The following is a 16356-nucleotide window of genomic DNA, read 5'->3' as shown; positions in this document are numbered from 1 at the left end:
AAATATAATAGAGGATCATTCTCTGAGACCCTTTGTCTGCAGGGATTGCATTTTGTTGTTGCAACTTGCAAGATTAGTGGTGTTTCTTATGAGTCAAACGGGTGGGGTGAACACATACAATTGGTATTGCTTTAATGATATTTGGGTCATATATACATAGAAGCTACTGTCTATTAGTTTAATATATCAATACATTCCATGACATTTTATGACTTGATGTTACATTGTAAGAGACTCTTGACTGGTTTGAGCAATCCAAACCATGTTTTTGGGACCCATTTCTCTTATAGAAGTTGACCATTTTAAGTTGTATAACTTTGTATATATAACCATTTAGGTCTGTATATGGATAGCCTTAAATCCGCTGATATATAAATATTGCAATCAGATATGATAGATTGGTAAACAGGTGGGTTGAGCCGGTAGGATATGGGTCAAAACTGGTCATCTTTTGTATTACTCCAAACGTGCCGGGATGGGTTTGCCTTTAGGAGTTTGCGTTTTTATTATGATTCTTTTCACTTCAACGAGGTTTAGTAATTATTAAACTTTGCATAATAAATGTCAGCTTGGTTAATGTGAATTTTAACCCGTTATTCTTAAGGGTTTGCCTTGACAAGCTGAAGCTTCTTCGAAGTTTCTTTTTGATAGCCGATTCTTGAGTTCTATAATGGCTATAAATTTTAACCTGCTTATCTTTGGATAGTGAAATGCATTAGTATGGCCGTTTCTATGTACCTAATCAGGCTCAAGGAAAAAAGATGTGTAAGCTAAACTATATGCCTTTATAGGGTACATGAAATGCATCAGTATGGCCGTTTGCCCGTTTCCATGTGCGTAATCAGATTTCTGATTATATAGAAGTGTTAAAGTGGGCGTTTTAGGTGACGATTGAAATAAGGTTAATATAAGGTTATAGGTGAACAGTGAAATAAGGGTCATGACTAATGGTGCAATCAAACTTACCGGTGACAGGTAAGGAGAGGCTCTTGCCTTTGCAATTGTTTTTATTTCTTCCTTTAAAAAGTTTATTATTATTTTTAGTTGTTAAATAATAATTTTTGTTAAGATTGACTAATTGAGCAAAAACTGATTACTTTTGTATGCAATCATTAGGGGAAATCATATGTGTTTGTCTTATAAATAATAGTTTGATCTTAGTAATAGTAATATGCATATCATCATAATGACTTTTTATTAAAGCAGGTGTGGATTATTGGAGATGCTAATGGGATATAGATGATTGACCACAGTCATTTTTTTGATGATGTGGTCAATGAAGGAAGATGTATAGTATGTCATCTGACTCTACAAGATTTATTATTGTAGGTTATGAACATTTTATGAGTAGATTTTGATTAAAAAAATGTTTTTTCAAGAAGCATGTTATATCAAATGACATGTTTGGACATACCGAAGGTCTTGGTACTGAAATAGAGCGTCTTGGTATTCACATCTTTTTTTCCCTTATTTTCTCAAACATCTAATAAATTATTAAATGTAGTTTGTAATATGTAGTTTATGACATTGTATGTATTGTCAACTTTTTGTGCATGTTTCTTGTGATTATATTACATACCTGTCAAAGAGCATTTGCACTGCATTGCATGGAGATCTTGCAAGGGTAATAATTATGATATAACCATACGAAATATAAAAGATCGGGCTATATTAATGTTATCAAATTGGATCAACCTCATTGACAGGGAACGCACTTCATAGTTCAAATGAAGTACGCTACTACTTTAAATTAATACATTGATTATAAACATTACTCGTCAATAAACCCTCACAAAGCTCCGCGAATTCATGATCACCTAAAACGGTCAACTACTTTGTCAGACATGTGGGAAAGTACAATAAACCTTTGAGAAAACAGCACCAACACATGAAGATTATTTCACTTGATTTTACTTATTTAAATTTTAGGAATAATTGTTGCTAATCTTTTTATTGCAATTTCAATATGTAACGCATAATTCGCTATTATTTATTTCGTTATTTCTAAATAATCTAAACGTGCACAATTCACTCAAACTATTTGAATGTGTGACCCATAATTCATTATGAGTATAATGTACGTTCATCATTGTTGGTATATTTTGTGTACATTAATATACACCGTTTATTGTTCAACAAACATAACTACAAAAGTCCCGCGAAATCGCGGGTCTTTAACTAGTTATTGTCATAATATACTTGATTCTTATCAATTGTTTGTATCTGATGACTTACTCCTCAGGTAGCGGGTGTTTTTGATGACACAATAGGATATTTTGATGATGCGATAGCAGTACAAATCAGTCATACAAAATGAGTGCCACACAATAAACCAAACTTGAAAGTTAGATATACAAAATGACGAACATGAAATCAAGTAGCTGTCACTCAAAAACTTGATTTTTGACCAAAAACCAGACATTGTTTTAGGTGTAATTGTGTAAACACTGATGAAATAAGTCTATTACACTACAAACCAAGGCCCCTAATAACAAGCTTAATACATGGACATTCCAAATCGACGATCATGAGATGCTGGGTTTCAGGAGGCGGAATATATAAAAATGTCAATAGATAAAAAAAAAAAAAAAATAGGGTACCAGCCTATCTCGAGCATTTTGCTATAAGTGCTGCACATCAAAGAAAATAAGCTTCACAGGAATGATGCACTAATTAGTCTTAACTCATTCAAAAACGCAATTAAAGGTATTAAACGAGAATTTCATTAGTTAAACCCGTATTTTTACTCATTGCAAGCACTTCGAATCCATCCAAGATAAGCGATACAATCCATTCAAGAAGCAAAAATAAAAACACAACTAAAACAGTGACCCATCGCATAATTTGTACTACACAATCATCACAGCAATCATTGTCATAACTGAGTTTTAAGTTTACCTCTTTTGGATCAGGATGGCATCTCAAACGCTGCCTCACATGATCAAATGCACCCCTTTAGACATGCAGCATGTACCAGTCCTCCATGAAAATCAAGAAGAAAAAGAACAGCAAAAAATCACATGAAAAGTAAAAAAGCAACTACAATGCTAACAGTAAAAATGTACTAAAAGGAAACAACTTTAAACACAGTTATAATGTGGATAAAAGTAGCATCCAAATTAGAGTTTAAACAGGTAACAACATCAAACGACAGTATATGATAGAGAATAACCCATGGAATATTTCAGCCCAACATCACTCAGCCCAGGCCCATGATCTAGAATGAATATTTTATTATAAATAGTGTAGGTTAGGGTGAGATAAGCAGGCAGTCAGTTATTTTGTATGTTTTAGGTATGGGCTATTGTAGTTTGGGCAAGGAGTAAGCATGGTGCTTCTTCTTGATTAGGCAGAGTGTTCTCCATCATTGGGTTCCTCTGATTTCAGTTTATCTTCTCTAATTATCAATAAAATTATACAACTATCTTCTTCTTAATTTGTTCTTTATACTTGGTATTCTGTTGTTATAATCTGCTGCTGCTATATTTCACTTCTTATCAGTATACTACTAAACCCTAAATAATACTCCATTTCAAAAGCATCAAGCACTTCAAATAAACATAGTCAACTCAGGCCTAGTGTATACGTTCTCTCCCTCATTCTCCGACATGGGATAAGCAGCCACTTCGTATGTTCTAAATCGTCAAAACTATAAGGAGGTCTTTTAAGCATAATAAGTAGGTCTAAAGAATCTCTTCCACTGTATAAAAGTATTATATAATGATATACAAGATAATGCCGTTAAGAGATAGATTTACAATAATTGTTTCTTCTCTTATATCTATCATAACATATACATATTCCCAGGCTATTGGGTGAATGTACTAATCAACTACAGTCATATTAAGTTATTAACGAATATGGCAGCAAGCAAATGGCTCAGGGGTGGCTTTAGCTGCAGCTACTTTGGGAAACACGTTCCAAAGTCTCATCTCCTGCAGATGCAACTGTACATCCATCTGGACTCTGCAAACATATAGTTGCATTATTGATCAGTTTTTAATATTTAATACAAAATTTGAGCACGCTGCACAAGTTGAATGTTTGACTTTGAAATTTTGACAATATTATACCTGTGCCATGAAACGTACTTTGGATGTATCACCGGTAAGCTCAGCCATCTTGAACATTGAAGGGTACTTCCATAGAATCAATTGGTTCTGAGTCGACCCGTGTGAGCTCAGCAGCTCACGCTCGTTCTTGTTCCATAAAAGTCCAGTTACTTGTGACCCAGTTTCAACTGAGTTCAAACAGGCACCTGTGCGCGTGTTCCAAAATTTGATACACTTATCGCCAACACTACCACCAGAAGCGAGAAGATTAAATTGAAAGGGACACCAGGCCAAGGCCTTTACAGCCGCAGTGTGATCCTGAAGTCGGTGAAGATATCGATTTGGGCCATTCATTGATTTGATGTTCCATATGTGAAGAAGTTTGTCCTTTCCACCACTGGCTAATTGCTGACCCGAAGGTGACCATTTCAACCCGCAAACTTCTTGACGGTGGCCAGAGTACGTTTCAACTATATGGGATCTTATTCGAACATCATTGTTTACTATTCGACCATCTTTGCCTCCTGTTGTCAGAATATGGTTGTTCCAATCCATTGCTCCAACTCTCGAACGGTGACACCCTTTCAAAGTTCTCAACTGTTTCAAATGGACATAATAATTAGTAACATTCCAACAACAAACATATTGGATCACAGACCTGTAATAAAATGAAGAAGTATGATATGATAATAGTTAGTTAGTTACCAATCGGTTAGAGGTGGAATCCCATAGTTGGATATCAGAACTGTTTAATCCGACTGCTATGCGCCTGCCGTCAGGTGTTTGACACTTGTTATGGGACCATTTTCATCATCAACAGTCCCACTTTCATCATCACCAGTCCCAAGTTTTGATGTTTTACCATCTTCAGCATCCCGAATATAAACTTTGTTCCTGAGACCAATCACAACAATATTGCTGCTTCCCCAATCCAATAAATTCAAGTTGTCATCATTAACAAGATTTGGTGCGTCCAATGTTCTTTCAGGAGTCTAAATAACATATACAAAACCATGTCTCAGTAAAACAATACTCAAATTTGTAATAATACAAAAATCTTGCAACTAAAATATATTTAAGAGCTCAATGACAATACACTGATTAAATTTAACATCAATACTTGAAGACAAAAGTTTAAGCCAACAAATTAACCTTCTAAAGGTGCACATTTTACTACTTTAGGGCTTAAGAGCAGGACACAATTTCAATCTGATAAAGAATTGATCTAGTAATGATATCATAACTTAGCCACATAGAGATTGAAAACAAGAAATGAATTCTAATTAAATAACGACGGATCATGTTGATGCTTACCTGAGGAATGAATCTACGAGCCTTCGGGGGTTTCGAGTACTGGATCGAAGTACATTCACTAGGGATCGGATCTATAGGTATCGGAGGCTTGTTCTTGAACACGAGTATCCTTCTGTTCATACTGTAGCTATCCTCCAAAAGCTTCCTGTATGCTTCCATGGAAGGCGAGCTAGCAACTGTTTTTTTCTTAACTTTATAACCTTTGGTTAACATGAAATGCGCGTAATCGAAATCTATACCTGATGGATTCGGTATGAACCTGTCCAACTACACATTAATAGATCAAATAAACCCTAATTCAGTAACTGAGTCAATAATTAAAATTAAAAAGAAAAAATCTAATTTACAGAAATAAAATATTACGTTTTCGCGACGTGATCGTGAATTGAAAGCTGAAGACGTTATAGATCCTGCAACCATAATATTAAAAGCAGAAGTAGGTACAGATCCTGCAACCATAATGTCAGTAATAACATATATATTATATATAAACATATAAAATAAAATATATACTGTATATAATCTCGATGAAATCCTGCAAAAAAAAATATAAACACAAAATAGATTAACAAAAACAAATTTATCGAAGATCGTAGCGGCGAGCTTCGAGCGACGAGCGACGAGCGGCGGTAATAGTTATTTTCAGCGGCGGTGTTCGTGATTTTAGCGGCAATTCGTGATATCTAGCGGCAAATAAGGTGAAAAGTGAAAACTAGGGCTTAGTAAATGTTGTAAATTGTAACAGGTCCAAAACCTGTTTTTTTCAGGCGCAAACGTAATTAATTAGACCTTGCGACCTTGCGTCTCATTATAGTCGAGGGCGCAAGCCTCGTGTTTAGCATCAGGCGCAAGATACGTCTTGCGTCCTTGCGCCTCGTGTTAGAAGTGCTTCTTGCGACCTTGCGTCCTGTTTAGTACCAGGCGCAAGGTCCATCTTGCGACCTTGCGCCTGTTTTTATGGTGGCGCAAGGTATGACTTGCACCTCAACCTTTTTGATTATTATTGTAACAATAGCTTGTGCATTCAGTATTACAACATATGAAGTAACACACGAAATCACATCATAAAATAAAAATTAAACAGGTCCAAAATTAAACAATATTACAACAAGGGACGAAATCACACCTTAAATTGTTCCTGAAAATAAACGTATTCCGGGAACTAATTACTACCTAAATTGTACGTACAAGGGACGAAATCACACCTTAAATTGTTCCTGAAAATAAACGTATTCCGGGAACTAATTACTACCTAAATTGTACGTTGGATAAAACTGAGATTGATAAGCTTGAGATGGTTCGACTGTCTCATTCGACTTTGAGGTTGTGTTTCTTGCCCGTTTAGAAGTTGATTCACCTGTTCGGTCATAAGCAGCTGGGCATGTTGATCGAGAATGACCTGGTTCTTTGCAACGATTACAAGTTCTTACTTTTTTTGTAGTGTCTTCACCTTTTGAAGGAATGCGTTTTTTACCTTTAGGACGTCCAGGTTGTCTTTTCTTTAGAACTGGGGGGTGTACAATTTGCAAAATCCCGAGCACCGGATCCGACCATTCAGACCGATGGGGGAGAGGAAGAATGTGTTCGGAATACGTATTTATGTATATTTGAGAGGTGAATTAATGTGATACATAACAACTAATATCCTCTACTCCGAAGAGTCGTGCTGATGCAATCACATGACCGCAGGGTATGTCTGATAATTGCCATTGATCACATGAACAAGTTTTATCTTGTAGATTAACCAACCCATTTTTTCGTCCATCATGTACCTCTATTAGATCATTTGTCGATGAAAATGCTCGCCATCTTCTTGATTTGTCCGTCCTCTTAGCTAGTTTACGTTCAACATATGGAGTAACCGGTGAAGTAAGACTAACTGATTTGTTGCGATGTTTGAAATACCAATCCTGTATTGAACAACGAAAAAATTCGAACAACATGCAAACGGGTAGTTTACGAGCATGTCTTGATAGAGAGTTTATAGACTCTACACTGTTGCTTGTAAGGTATGAATACCTAATATGAGTAGATTGACTTCTGGACCATCTATTGATACCATCCTCACATAGCACTTTATAAGACGCTTTCAATCTCCTTCGAAATACATCAAGATGATCCTGAAAATCTTACGCAAGGTAAGCCTTAACCATTTTCCAATAGTGCCATTCGAAGAATTTCATTTTGTTGGATTTAGTTTTGATGTTCATGAATAAATGACGTGCGCAATGAGCGTGAAACGCTTCCGGAAGCACATTTGCAATGCCGTGTGCTATTGAAGCAGCACGATCAGAAATAAAAGTAATCTCTGACATACGATCAACCATAACATAACTCATTAAATGATCTCTTAGGTTGCTATTGAAGCATGTGTGTACGTCATGCAACTTCTTAACCATAAAGTTTTCAGTGTGTCTTATTTTGTATGCACTACATTTTCACTCACAATTTGGCAACACACATTTAGCGGTGTACCGAGATTTGTCCGACTTTACAGGCTTTATTTGAAAGTTTTCTTCAAGGCATTTTGTAAATAGCTGGTTTAGGAATTCTTCCTTGTTCGAAAACGTTTGACGAACTTTGACCAAATCAGATACCTGATACGTGGTTGGAATTGGGGTCGTAAATTCTGGGTTTTCTTCATCTTGCTGATTGTGTAGAGTTGGCATATTCCAGAATAAATCTTGTTTTTCTTCATCTTCCTCGTCACTTGCTTCATCCAATTCACTAGACGCAACAACAGGTATAAACGGGTTCTCTATTTTTTTTATTTTACACACGTTCTCGGCGCCATGGTTGAAGAAGTCAAATTCTTCTGTGTTTGGAGGTGGTATTTCAGCCAGCTGTTGTTCCAAATGGTGTGTTTCGAGGTTTGGTTAAGAATTGTGTATTTCATCCTGTTCTTTTTGCAGATGGTGAGTTTGTTTGTTTGGTTGAGACTCGAGTATTCGGAGATTTTGTTGGAGATGGTGTGTTTGTGGATTTTGTTGGGGCTGGAGTGTTTCTAGGTTTTGTTGGAGATGGTGTGTTTGTGAATTTTGTCCGGGTTGAAGCATTCTAACTTTGTCGACAACATAAATATCAATAGGCTCGTTTGTGACAGCGTGTTTTAAAAACTCAAAAAAATCTCCATGATCATCAGTAATATCAAAAATATGATTATTATCAATATATCTTAACGAAACAGGTGCATTAGGTGGCAATTCAATTTTTTTAAGAATTATCCTTAACAATACTCTTCGATTTATTGGTTTTTGTGGAGCAAGTGCTAGTTTTAATCTGGTTCTAAAACAATCAAGAGGCAGATACATAGGTATGTTGTTAACAAATTCAAAATTACCCCCACAACATACATGAATAACAAATGCTTCATCATTACTACAGCTCATTAAGACACAAATTAGTGAAAAAATAGATAAAAGTTGGTACCTTGACGATGCTCTAATGACATGATCTTTTTGGAAATGAAGTGAAATAAAATGATTAATCTGGAGTTCTAGCCTCAATAAATACACAGGTACATAATCTTATCCGTAAAGGTACAAAAAATCTAACAAAATCTTATTCAGAAATCAGGAAAAATCCATTCTGATAAGACGCAAGGCGCAAAGCCGCAAGGACGCAAGTCATAAACCTTGCGCCTTGCGCTTTGACCTAATTTATTAACACTAGGACGCAAGGGCGCAAGTCGCAAGGTCGCAAGGTCGCAAGGACTAATGATCCTTGCGCCTTGCGCGGGCAAATTCTCAAAAAAAAAAAAGGGGGTTCCAGCTCAGAAAGGGGTAAAAAAATGGGCAAAAAGGTGATAAGCCCTTTTGAATAAGGTCGGTGTGTGTAAGCTGGGTCCAAAATAAAAGTTAACGGCCTAGCCCAAAATAAAAGTTAACGGCCTAGCCCAAAAACAAAAGTTAGAGGTTTGAGTGTAAAAATTATTGAACATAACGAGGAAGAACGACCCGCGATTTGCTGCGGGGTTATTTTTACGGTTAATCAAAAAGTGTGATTTTCGTCGGTTAACGATTGATTTAATGAACGTCAAAAATAAATAAAGGAATGAAAATTAAAGTGCAAAAGGTTGTAAATAAAATTTAAAAAGGAGTTTTCAAAATTTTTTTAAAAAGGGCAAATGACGAATTTACCCTTAGAATTGGGGTTATTAAGTGAGTGTTACTTACGTAGTTTGAAACGGTGTTTAGTATAATCTCAATATAGTTATGTTTTTTTATTGTTGTCTATTATGTTAGTTTTTTCTAATAACATATTGTAAACGATTAAGTAATCTTAGGTTAATTAATAAAGTGATGGCTAAAAGGGAAAAAAAAATCAATAAGTAACTTCACCCAGTCAAATCCCAATTTTTGTTTCAAAAATATGTGTATCGGCAGGGACATGTTAGCCATGTGTTGACTTTGTCAACCCATCCAGCGGTCCCCGGTAGCCCACTGGAACCTGGCGAAACACCATCACCCATTTCCCCACAGCATGCCAGGCTCGATAAATGAACCTGCATTGTCATTGTTTCAATCTTCGCATGCATGAGACCAAGGGATCATTTGGGCCCGGTAAGAATGGTTCTTGATCCAATTATTTGGAAAATCCTCACCTAGTGGGAATCGAACCCTCACCTCCCCTAAGGGAGAGTGAGTCATTCACCACGAGTCAAACCCCAATTAAACTATATTTACCTTCCCAACCTATTTCATGTTTCAGTGCAAAAAATATACGGAGTAATGGTTTTTATGCATATTTCAAGGGAAATGATATTTCCACCATCATATTTACTTTTTCCACATAAATTTTTTAAACTGTCCTTAATGATAACCTTACACAAAGTTTTTGTTATAAGTTATTCGAGGATATTTTTGGAACAAAAACATATAAAGATGGTGGAACAAGTAAATTTAAAGGTGGAAGTATCAGCTCATATATTTCAACATTTCAATACGTACACACACATATCTATGATATTTTGAAATTTAAACGTTACGGACTCTCTCTTCGTTTTTATTTTTCTCTCTGCATGTACAATCCTCTTTTCATCTTTCCACTTTTTGTAACCCTAATCCTTGCTTATTTCTTTTTGCGCCATCATTAATATGTAGCTAAGGTATGTTTTCTTCTTTGTTATCGTGGCCACCTAGTTGACACCTTGCTGGTGGTCCGGAGGTTCTCTCCAATATTCCTCTCTTTTTTTCTGGTCGAAAACTCTATACTTTAACTTTTCCGGTGGTGGTTGATTTTTCCAGCGGCTGTAACCTCTAAGGGCTGCGGATGCTTGATCTCCATTCCTACCATCGCTGAGGTTTCGTTTCCGTTTCTCCGATGAGTGTTTCTACCTTTCTTTTCCTCCTTTTTCGGTTGTCGTGATGCCTTCTTTCGACTTTGGTTCTCCGGTGGTCGTAGTCAGTTTTCACCACCGTTATGGAGGTGGTTCCAACTATGGTTGCTTTGGTACTCAATCGCTCGTCTTCCCTCGCAGTGCTTCTCCGGTGACTGATAGACGTCGAATCTAACCAAGTCGGCGGTTTCCGGTGGTTGATGAACCAAACTTTGGATTTAAAAATCTATATATTATGTTAGTCACCGGTGGTGATGGTTGAAATGACCCGTTCATATACATTATAAACGATTCACAATAGTTGATTACATTGCGAGGTATTTGACCTCTATATGATACATTTTACAAACATTGCATTCGTTTTTAAAAGACAATCTTTCTTTACATCGAAAATTGACAGGCATGCATACCATTTCATAATATCCACTATCCAACTATAAATTGATTTAATAATAATCTTTGATGAACCCAATGACTCGAATGCAACGTTCTTCGAAATATGCTATGAAAGACTCCAAGTAATATCTTTAAAATGAGCAAATGCACAGCGGAAGATTTCTTTAACACCTGAGAATAAACATGTTTTAAAGTGTCAACCAAAAGGTTGGTGAGTTCATTAGTTTATCATAATCATTTATTTCCATCATTTTAATAGACCACAAGAATTTCATTTCCAGTTCTCATAAATATACGTCCCATGCATAGAGACAAAAATAATCATTCATATGGTGAACACCTGGTAACCGACATTAACTAGATACATATAAGAATATCCCCTATCATTTCGGGATCCTCCTTCGGACATGATATAAATTTCGAAGTACTAAAGCATCCGGTACTTTGGATGGGGTTTGTTAGGCCCAATAGATCTATCTTTAGAATTCGCGTCAATTAGGGTGTCTGTTCCCTAATTCTTAGATTACCAGACTTTAATAAAAAGGGGCATATTCGATTTTGATAATTCAACCATAGAATGTAGTTTCAATTACTTGTGTCTATTTCGTCAAACATTTATAAAAGCGCATGTATTCTCAGTCCCAAAAATATAAAGGGTAAAAAGGCAAATGAAACTCACCATACTGTATTTCGTAGTAAAAATACATATAACGTCATTGAACAAGTGCAAGGTTGGCCTCGGATTCACGAACCTAAATTAATTATATATATTTATGTGTTGGTCAATATTTGTCTAACAAATTAGGTCAAGTCATAGTGTACCACAATCCTAATGCTCGAGACTAATATGCAAAAGTCAACAAAAGTAAATTTGACTCAAAATAATTTCTAAAAATCTATACATGATTAATATATAGTTTAAATATCGTCGTTTTATATTTTTAAATATTTTTAAAAGATTTATTAGAGTAAATAATATAATCTATTTATTAATAAATAAAATTTTATATTAAATTTATATAATAAAATATACTTTTATATATATTTAAGTAATAAAATTTATAGGGTTCATTTAATATCATAAAGATAATATGATAGGTATTATTAAAGTAAGTTATTACACGTAGTAAAATATGTTTGTATCACATATTTATTTGATAAAATAATATCTATAATGATAGTAAGTAAAAGTTGTATTATTTTGTAATAATAATTATTATTATAAAAATATCAATATTTATAATTACTAAGATGACATTATGATAAAACGATAGTTCTAATTATGATAACTTTAATATTTACGATAATTTTTAATATTATCTTTAAAATAATAATTCTATTTAAAATAATAATAATACTAATATTTTATAGTAACAATGACATTTCTATTAAAATGATAATTTTTGTTAAAATGATAGTTTTAATACTAACGATACTTTTAATAATAATAGTAATGATAAAAATAATAAGAACGATAATTTTATCTAAATAAATATCTTATAATATTTTAATTTCATCATGAAACTCTTACCCATTATTTCCTAAACGTTTCGTTTAATAGCTTGTAATCGTCTTTTATATCGTGTTCTAGACTCGTTGCGTACATGATGTCTGGTCTTGTTGCTGTCAGATAGAGTAGGCTTCCAATGAGACTTCTGAATCTTGAAGCATCCGCTTTCTCCGATCCATCTTCTTTTCTCATCTTCTCATTTGCAACTAATGGTGTGGCGACGGTTTTGCAACCGTATAGTTTAAATTTCTTCAGGAGATTTTCTGTGTATTTCAACCACGTGCTTGGTATAGCCGCATTGACAGCTACTTCACAAGTACAGGATTCAGGAGGCTCGGAGTATGTTAAAGAGCAAAAGGATGCCTAAGGAGTTTTGGGCTGAGGCAGTGGACTGTGCGATCTATCTAGCAAATCGCTCGCCCGACTCAGTCTAGCCTCATATGCTTCGAGAGAGCCAACTAATTCTGTTACTGACAGAGTCTCGATGTCTTTTGACTCTTCAATAGCAGTAATGACATGATCGTATTTTTCAGTCATACTGATAAGTATTTTTTCTACGATCCTTTTATCAGTTATATTGATAATAATAGTAATCAAAATAATTAGGTGTTACAAATATTTGTTTTAATTACACTAATATTAATAATGATAGTTACTATAACATTATTAACGATAATACTAATAATTATCTTAATGATAATATAGTAATAATAATAATAACAATAACAATGACTATTTTTAAATAATGATATATATATTAATAATGATAATAATAATAATAATACCAATAATAATAATAATTGGATAATAATAATAATACTAATTATAACTTTAACGATAATAACGATAGTAATAAAAAAAATAACAATTTTTAATGATAAATCCCTTTTATTGATAAAGATAATAATAATGATAATAATAAGATAAAACTAGAACGACGATAAAAACGACGATAATAATAATAATAATCATTTTTAATAAAAATATCGAAAATTCAATTGATTATAACTTCTAATCCGTTCATCGAAACCATTCGATATCTAAAGGAAAAGTTCTTAATTTTTCACTAGCTTTCCAAGGACATGCATATCTTATACCTTATCTCAACCGCAAGTGTAACTAATTCAAGATTCAACCTAACCTGTCTAAGGGCAATATCAAAAGTACAAGCATGCATAATCCTAAATACTCGAGCACTAGTCAGGGATACACTATTAGTATGTAAAAGTTAAATTATGAGTACTCACGTATCAATATTGAGATTCAATATTGCAGGAAAGGTACGTAGATGCAACAGAAATGATAAACACTATATTGACCTCACGAGCATACCCGTGAACCATACTCAATCACCTCCATAGCTATAACCCATAATTTCCTTAATCCTATCCTACTCGAAAAACAATTTCGAAATCACTCGGACGGCACTCCGTCGTAATATTTTATGTATACTAATAATATCTTGAAATAATACGGAGTAAATATATATATGTAAATCGATTGAGAGAGTTTAGAGAAAAATATTTTCAAGTTTCTATGAAATAATGAAAACTATTGAATTCTATTTATAATATATTTTTGAATTATTAAAGTGAATTATTAAAGTATGAATTATTAAAGTGAATTATTAAAGTATGAATTATTAAAGTGAATTATTAAAGTATTAATTATTAAAGTGAATTATTAAAGTGAATTATTAAAGTATGAATTATTAAAGTGAATTATTAAAGTTAAAGTAAAGTAAAAATAAAGTAAAGGTAAAGTTTAAGTATAGTAAAAGTATAAAACTATGTACGTATAATACGCGTATAAATATATATAATATTAATTTAAATCATTATATATATTTAATAAAATAAAATATAAATATCGTTATCTTTATCATACTAGTTAAGTAATGAGTTGTCAAAAGTGGTTCTAGATATTTATAAAAGTTATATACGTTTTAATAATAAAGTTCTTTTTAAACTGAAAACGTTTTTGTACGTTTGAAACTAAATAGATTAATCGAGTCTTTATGAGATTCAATCTTCCACTATCCTTTGTCTAGTTCTCAATGATTGACAATTTGTTCTTATTTATAAATCACTTTACCATTTTCTGAATATTGTTAAAATAGAAAGATTTCTCAAATCAACGTGGGCCTTTCAACAGAGACTTGTAATCATAATTCAATATATCTGATAATTCAATCATTTGATCTTATCTTCTAATTCCATTGATAAACATTTTGAAACAGATACAATCATATAAAGTATTTAATCTAATATTTTGTTTACGTTTCAAGTTATAACATATATACACATATACATATATAATCATATTCATTTAAATGTTCGTGAATCGTTGGAACTTGGTCGAGGTTGAACGAATGTATGAACATAGTTTAAAATTCTTGAAATTTAACTTAACAAATATTGCTTATCGTGTCGGAAACATATAAAGATTAAAGTGTAAATTTGGTTGGAAATTTCCGGGTTGTCACAGTACCTACCCGTTAAAGAAATTTCGTCCCGAAATTTGAGTGGAAAGGTCGTGAATGATAATAAGTATGTTTTCATGATGCATACGGGCTGAAAATTAGAGTTTTATTATCAGCGAATAATTTGGATAAACAATCCATTTATATGAAGAGTACGAATGAAGCTAACATAGAAGAGTGAAATGAGTAAGTGTAGATTCATCTTATCATTTGACGTAGATATGATTGATTCCCAGATTTCAAGGGATTTGAAGAAAATCTTCTTAATATGATTTGACTCTCCGGCAAGGGAATTAGGATCCGCTTTAAATGTGATCGTCCATTTTAATTGTTCTGTCAGAGATTTTCTTATAAATTCACCTCCTTCGTTTCCTTACAACTCACACCTTCTGTTGATGCATTTTATGCAAGTCCCTAGACATCTACCTACGTCCATTGCAGGTACAATAGTTTACAGGCCACCATGATTGCTCGTTATTATACTATCCGTGTTTGTATGTGGTTACAGGAACTACAGGAAAGAGATTTAGATGTTTGACTATGTTAGACTTAGTCGGCTTCACTCGTACAGCTGACAGGCTCATACGCATGGTTGATGCTGAGCTAAGTCACAATTACAACCTAAATGAGAAGACACGAGTGAGTGATCACCCGTACGGCTGATGAAGCCAACTCGTACGTGTGATGAATGAATCGTATGGGTGAGTCAACAGCAGGGGTATATAAAGTCTTATATTCTTCATTTTAGGTTAAGCCTCTCATTTGTTACACACACTCAGATCTAGTGAGCTCCTCCAATTCTCTCTCAATCCAAATCACCCAGGTGGTGAATAATAGCTCTAGGTGTTGATCTAATCACACTTGATTTAGCTGTGGTTTGACTAAATTAATCAAAAAAAACTTAACCTATTCACTAGAGGGTTTGATTCACTTATTCCACCATTGTGTGAGTTAAATATGTTGATTTCTAAGTTCCTAGTCATGTTTCATCACCTTCTATTCTTTCCCCCTCAACTCATATTTTAAAGTATTCATCAATATGCTCCATCCAGTTCTGATTCTCGATATACTTCTAACTTTCATATCGGTCATTCTTCTTTTTCATCTACCGCCGGAAGAATCTATTTACTTCTACTATACTCTTGGGTTTATAGTGTTTCTAGTTCTCCCGTGTCTTTATATTGCTATATGCATTGATATATATGGTTTATAATTCCTGGTTTATCGTTGGGCTTTATATGTTCCCTTATATTTCAAAGTCTTT

At 33.8% G+C, this 16356-nt stretch overlaps 1 pseudogene; it reads right to left on the bottom strand.

Annotated features, from left to right (window-relative positions):
- Positions 1 to 3686: 3686 nt before the first annotated feature.
- Positions 3687 to 6088, bottom strand: LOC139852410 (cell division cycle 20.2, cofactor of APC complex-like; annotated as a pseudogene).
- Positions 6089 to 16356: the final 10268 nt, after the last annotated feature.

This window comes from Rutidosis leptorrhynchoides, chromosome 6, assembly GCF_046630445.1.
Source record: "Rutidosis leptorrhynchoides isolate AG116_Rl617_1_P2 chromosome 6, CSIRO_AGI_Rlap_v1, whole genome shotgun sequence".
Taxonomy (NCBI): domain Eukaryota; kingdom Viridiplantae; phylum Streptophyta; class Magnoliopsida; order Asterales; family Asteraceae; genus Rutidosis; species Rutidosis leptorrhynchoides.
This window is presented reverse-complemented; position numbering and strand designations above follow the sequence as displayed.